Source organism: Ochotona princeps, chromosome 18 (genome assembly GCF_030435755.1).
Source record: "Ochotona princeps isolate mOchPri1 chromosome 18, mOchPri1.hap1, whole genome shotgun sequence".
In the NCBI taxonomy this organism is placed as follows: Eukaryota; Metazoa; Chordata; class Mammalia; order Lagomorpha; family Ochotonidae; genus Ochotona; species Ochotona princeps.
Genome location: NC_080849.1, coordinates 16,397,263 through 16,404,253, shown reverse-complemented (window position 1 = coordinate 16,404,253; position 6,991 = coordinate 16,397,263).

Here is a 6,991-nt window from a genome sequence, read left to right as displayed (position 1 = left end):
ACACCCAAAATAATATAGCTGTGGTGAAATTCACTAAGAGCAGAATTTGTTGCAGGATAAGACATTCAATATAAATAGACAATTAGAGCCCAGTTGGGGTTGGAAGCCTAGAACAGGCTCATTTGTTACATATTTCTGAGCCTCCATGTCTTCATGTGTAAGGGAATAGGATATATCCTTGCTGGGTCATGCATTTAACTAGAGATGAAGTGTGCAAGCATGTGATTTTAAAAATCATATATATATTTATATAATATAATGAATTATATTTATATAATTCTTGATTACCTGTTCAGCTAAGCTCTTGTTTTCATTTTCCTCATTGGAGTGCAGTAAAGACTCATGGTAATTGTATTTAACTTATTCAGACCCAACTGTAGGCACTTGGGGTAAGTTTTGGCTCGCGGGTCAAGCTGCCTTTTGCAATACTGGCATCCCTGTGAACACTTGTTCAAGTTCCAGCTACTCCACTTCAAATCCAGTTTGTGCTAATGCCTGAGAAAGCAATGAAAGATGACCAAGAACTTGAGCCTCTTATACTTATACGTGGAACACCTGGTTAGAGTTCAGTTTGACCCAGTCCTAGCCATTGCAGCAATTCAGAAATGAACCAGTAGTTGGATGGTTCTCTCTCTCTCTCTCTCTCTCTCTGTGTGTATGTGTGTGTGTGTTTCTCCCTCTGCTTGGGAAAATAGCAGTTATTAGCTGATGGGCATCCTAGGCCTGGTTAATTCCAAATCTGTGTTGACTATATCAGTCAGTGTGCCAGCATAGTTGCCTATTCTAATTTTTTAAAGATATGTGGGGTGCAGACACTAGGCAAATCAGCAGACAGGATCTGGGGACCTGTGTGTGAGTTTGTGTGGGCTCAAAACCAAATACTCTAGCATAAGCATAGGAAAGTGACTCTTTCAATGAGCTTCTTGAAGTATGGACATCTCAATGTACAGATATTAAAAAGCAGGACAGGCTAGGCTGAGCTGCAACACCAGCCAGTTCACATTAGGGTAAGGACTGGGGCATGACTGTTCTGGCCTAGGCTGCAGCACCCACCAGAGTGAGTTGGGACTCGGGGCAGACTGGGGTGAACCAGGCTTCAGCAGCCACTGGTGAATGCCAAGGTGAGGTGAGCCATGTCAGACTGGGCTGCAGCTCCTACCAGCACATGTAAGACTGTGGGCTCTTGTGGATGAGCATGAGCATGAGAGCTGGGACTAGGGACTAACTATGCTGGGCAGGGATACAACACCTGTTGGTCTGCATTTGAGCTGGGTTGGGGAAAGCCAGTCTAGGTGCAGGCATGAGCCACAGTAAATGCAGACTGGTTGGGTTTTACCACAGCACCAGGTAACAGGTGCTGGGACTGAGTTTGTGTATGAGATGGTGCTAGGGACGTAACTGACCAGGTGAGTGTAACATCCAGTGTGTGGAAGGTGATGTAGGTGATGGACTGAGCTGGACCCCACACTGGCTGGCACAGTCAGGTCTGGGGTCACCTCTGGTGAGCTTTCTTTGGGACGCCTCCCCCACCACAACTGGATTACTGAACTCAGAACTCCAACCACAGTGAAGATCACAGGATTTGTGGTTTGATTGTGGAGTGTATGTGTCAGAATTGGGCATCCTTGGTTGCTGAGGCCTGTGCAGTGGATGGAATACCCAGGTACTCATGTGGGACCTGACAACCGGTTCATTGAGGCCTGCAGAAAATGTCTAGTACCATGAAGGGCAGAAAAAAATGGACAGTTCTTCTGGTCAAGCCTTGACAGTGAGTATCTGGGTGAATTGAGACTCTAAGGTGGACTATGTCAGCAAATGAACCTTGGAAGGATTTCCTCAATTTTGGAGCAATGAAATCAATAGCATCTCAGAACTATGAAAACCAGTTAAGTAGAGACTGCAGAAAATGCTCCACATTGAGGACCCTGGAATGACATCTCCAGGGATGTCATTTATATTTAACACAATTTATACTGTAGTAAGAGAGAGACACAGAGAAGTTAATGGTAAGCACATAGTGAATAAATGCAGATAATGACGTAGCGAGAAAAGTGTTCCAAAGGAAACTCAGCAAGATATGAGAGAGTGGGTAACTCCGGGGGAGGCTTTCTGACAATGTGGTTTGGAAAGGTCAGCTTGAGGCGTTGACGCTGACATTTAACAGAGAATTAATAGAAGATAGCAATCAGTTCTGTGCCAAACTTTCGAAACAATAGAATGTTCTGTAGGCAGTAATTATCCTGCAATGGTTACTTCTTGTGTCAGTGTGATTGGACCTTGGGGTGCCCGGATTTATAGTTAAGCATTATTCTGGGCATGTCTTTGTGCGTGTTTCTGGATGAAATGGACATTTGAAACAGTGCATTGAAACCAAGAAGTTTCTTGTCGTAATGTAGGTGGTCCTCATGCACTGCCCTGGATTCCAACAGGACAGGAAGTCCAAGTCAAGGATTAGTTCTCTGCTTGTCTCAGGGCTGCAAATTGAGCTTTCTCTGCTTTTTGTTTTTGACTTGTAAAGAAGCTTCTATCATCAGTTCTCCTGGAGTCTCCAGCTTGCCCACTGCTGATGGACAAGTATCTCTAGCACAGAAAGGGGTATGCATACCCAAGTGCAAGAAAAGAGGGTCAGAAGGCTGTGAGAAACAGAGACGAGGAGCCCGTCCAGTAGAGCTTGGAGGACCCTGGCCAGAAAGGGGTTTGCATTTTAGAGATTGTAGGAAGCCTCTGGGTGATTCCATCCTTCAGAGCTGGTTCTGGATGGTTCGGCCTGCTCTGGGGCCCACAGATTGTAAGAGGAAGACAGGAAGACGGCAGGAGGCCATTAAAATAGGCCAAGCCAGAGAGCACTGTGTGTTTCTGGATGAGGAAGGAACCCTGGGCAGATGCAGAGAAGTGGAAGGATTTGGGAAAACATTAAAAGGCAGAACAGACAGGCCTCATGCATTGTTATTCACTTTCAGAGGAAAAGTTAACATTCTTTTAGAATTTTAGGAGGTTAAATCAGTTCTAGGGAAAGGTGGGATCAAACTTCCACCGAAATACAATAAAAAAAACTCACGGCAGCATTGTTTGTAACAGCAAAAATCAGAAATGTGCCCCATCCATAAGGACTTGGTCAGACAAGGCAGTCATGGGAAAAAAATACAGAGCAGATGACATTCACAGTGTGATCCGTGTTTGTCAGAGATGTTTACCATTGTAGAGCCAACAGCTGGTGTTATAAATAAAAGTCTAACAAAAGTTATGAAATTATATAACTAGTGATCACCTCAAGGCAGAATATAGTTTTCATTTTATACTTTTCTCCTACAAGACTTTCTTAGATAAGAAACATAAAAAAATATAGAGACAGTATTTCTAGGATGAATAGACATCTCATTGATATCTTTGAACCAACTTTAGGAAATAAATTCTACAAATATAAATATTATTTTGCTTTATACAGTTCTTATATTGTACTAACAATGAAAGTAGAGAACGGGCATTTAGCTTAGTAGTTAAGATGCCTGTGTGCCAGAGTACGGGGTTTGGTTCCCAGCCTCAGCTCCTGTCTCAGCTTCCTGCCAGGAGAGGCCACAGGAGGTTACGCAGTGATGGCTCCAATGCTGTTCCTGGGTTTGCCCTCGGCCCAGTCCTGGGTCATTGTGGGTATTTGGGGAAAGAACCAGCAGATTGGTACTGTGTCTCTCTGCTATTCAAATAAAATGAAAATGAAAATTATTAGGTTGAAATGACTGTTTCCAAGATTATGTTCACACAGTCTTCGTTTATTGCCTTCAAATGAACATGAAAAATAAGTGAATTCTTTTTGTGTGTGTGTGTCATTTAATTAGGTGATGCGTCATACAATGGTTTTCGTGGTTTGGTGAGGAAACTGACGAATTCATTTCTAAAGCAAAACAATAATTTTCCTTTAAGTTGTGCTTTCTGAAGACTATTAAAGTCTTATGAATTGTTAACAATATTCCCATTTTTTCTTACCTTCTTTGTTTTCCAAATTCCCCATAACCTCATTAATTATTCTTTAAAAAAACCTGCAAGGCTTTTCTTTCTTTTTTTTTTTTTAAGATTTATTTAATCAGATATACAGAGAGGAGGAGAGAGAGAGAGAAGATCTTCTGTCTGCTGATTCACTCCCTAAGTGACTGCAATGGCCGGAGCTGTGCCGATCTGAAGCCAGGAGCCAGGAGCTCTACCAGGTCTCCCACAATGGGTGCAGGGTCCCAAGGTTTTGCTCCGTTCTCGACTGCTTTCCCAGGTCACAAGCAGGGAGCTGGATGGGAAGCGAGGCAGCCGGGATTAGAACCGGCGACCCTATGGGATCCTGGTGCTTGTGATGTGAGGCCTTTAACCGCTAGGCCACCGCATCGGGCCCAAGGTGGTTGTTGTTCTTCTTCTTTTTAAAATTATTTTTGTTTGAAAGGCAGATTTTAGAGAGAAAGGAGAAACAGAGAGAGAGAGAGACTTTCCATTCACAGGTCACTTCACAAATGGCTACAATAGCTGGAGTTAAGCTGACCTGAAACCAAGAGCTAGGAGTTTCTTTGGGGTCTCTCAAGTAGGTGCAGGGTCCCAAGGACTTGAGCCATCCTCTGCTGCTTCCCCAGGCCTTGATTAGGGAGCTGCATCAGAAGTGGAGCAGCCACTTGGGATGCTGGTGCTGCAGGCAGAGGCTTAGTCTACTTTGCCATGACACTGGCCCCTGGGAGGATTTTTTTTAAGTTGTGGTAAAGCCAAATGTCTATCAGGCCAGGTATTTGGTACAATCCTGGTTCTCTTCTCACATCCATTTCTGATCCTAGTTTCCTGTGCACGTATACCCTGAGCACAATATGTGATGGCTGAGGTACTTGGGTTCCTGCCGCTCATGTGAACGACCTACGTTTAGTTATGAGCTCCTAGTCGTGGCCTGCCCAGAACTGGCTGTTACAGGAATCTAGGGAGTGAACCAGCAAATGAAGACCTGCCTCTCCGCCCTTCAAACAAGAGAAAAAAAAAAAAAAAAAAAAAAAGAACACTATGTGCCTGACCACTGTCAATCCACTTGCACTTTCTTTATGACACCAGATAGTTTTCATCCTCCCAGTGCTTGAACCTTCCTGACTTTATTTACAAACTGGGGTCCAAATGAGGTATTTTGTGAACCACTTTGGGCTCTGCCTGACTCCATCCAAAATGACAAGCAAACCCTCGCAAGCAACATTTAAAATGGCACTAGCAAAATGACTGCAGACTTTTCAGCAGATTTCTGCAGAGCCACAGAGAAAGGCCAAAGAAGGAGACTCTGACCGTTAGAAAAACCGGGTTCTGATGTCTGCTTTCAGCCCTGGTCGCAGGGCATGCACCAAAACACTTCTAGGTCGCACAGGGAAAGCTTGAAATCGCAAACTGCAGCTGTTGTGTGGAGTGTGACAGCAACAACAAAAACAGTTTCTTCATAGCTCCTGCGGCTTTTACGCAAAGGGCTTTGGGCCTTCGGATCAAAGTTATTAAGTAAATACCACACGCCACGCAAACTGTCCAACTGCCAGTGCAGCATAATTATGGTTTGCTTGCAACCATCTTAAGCATGTAGTTTTCTGGTTTCAACTTCTTTGCCTTTTAAATTATTTCTGACTCATTAGCTTCTCACCCTTGGGGCAACTCACAAACTCCATAAAAGTGTGGACATTTTTTCTCAGCTCTCTCTTGTAGCAAACACATTCCATTTGCTTTTGAGCTTCAGAGCTAAAATTCCCACAATGAAAACCAAATAGAATTTCTTCTTCTTTTTTTTGATATCCTCCTTCTCTCTAAACATGCCTTATTAAAGTTAAAAGCACATAACTGAAGACCTGGGAACTCTAACCTGAAGAAGTTACTTAAAGCAAGGTGGCGTAGACACCCCCGGGTGTCCCAGCCTTCGCCCAGCTGATGCTTCAAAATAGAGGATTCTCTGCTGTAAGGTGTTTTCTCACACACTGTAAAATGTTCAGCAATCTCCCTGGCCTCTGCTGACTACATGTCAACGACACAGAGCTCCAAGGGCTGACAAGTGAGCACCAGAAACGTGTGCAGACCGCCACATCCAGCAGCCAGCATCGCTGTCCTCAGCTGAGGATCACTGCATTAAACTGAAAACCTTACAAGACCAAGCTGTTTGTGCCGTAGTCATTCAAATCGCTCTACATTCAAGCTCTACCTACACAGCTATCATCTACCAAGAAAAAACCATGAACATTCAAAAGCACCCTTGCAATCTCCATGCCAAAGCCCTTGGACACTGTGTACACTTGTCCGAACCACATGGGGGCGTTGGCGAGGCTGAGAGGCACACACTGCCATCTTTGCCATTCTTCACTGACATGCTTAGTTCCTGACTTCAAAGCTCCAAACCAGCCCCAGCATCTTCTCTTTTCACTTCATAAAAAAAAAAAAAATTTTCTTTTCATTTTATTTGAAGTTTTGGAGGGGAGGAAGGGAAAGAGAAAGATGTAATGGCCAGGGCTGGTGGAGGTTGAAGCGTGGAGTTTTATTTGGGTCCCCACCGTGACTGACAGGCACTCAAGCACGGAGCCATCATCTTCCTCCCACGATGTACCTTAACAGGAAAATGAATTGGAAGATTCCGGATCAAACACAGCACTCCTCTATGGAGCAGGGGTGGCTCAAGCAGCATAGAATGCCTGCCCCTTCCTGACCTGCCAGCCATGCTTGCCATGTTCCGCATTAATGCTGCTTTGATCATTTTATTTAATTAATCGTGTTTATTCCATCTTGCAATTGCTATCCTCATTTGGGGTCTAAAAAATACAATTGTGATCCAAAATCAACATACATTTATTTATTGAAATTACCATGGCTTAGACTATTTATTAAAGCCAAGGAGAAGGATTTATAAATAATAATAATAAAAAAAAACCTCTCCTTTCCTAAAAATACCTCTACAAGAGAGCAGTACATATTCATTCATATTTTATTTTTATTCCTCCTGATGTATTTGAAGGATGTT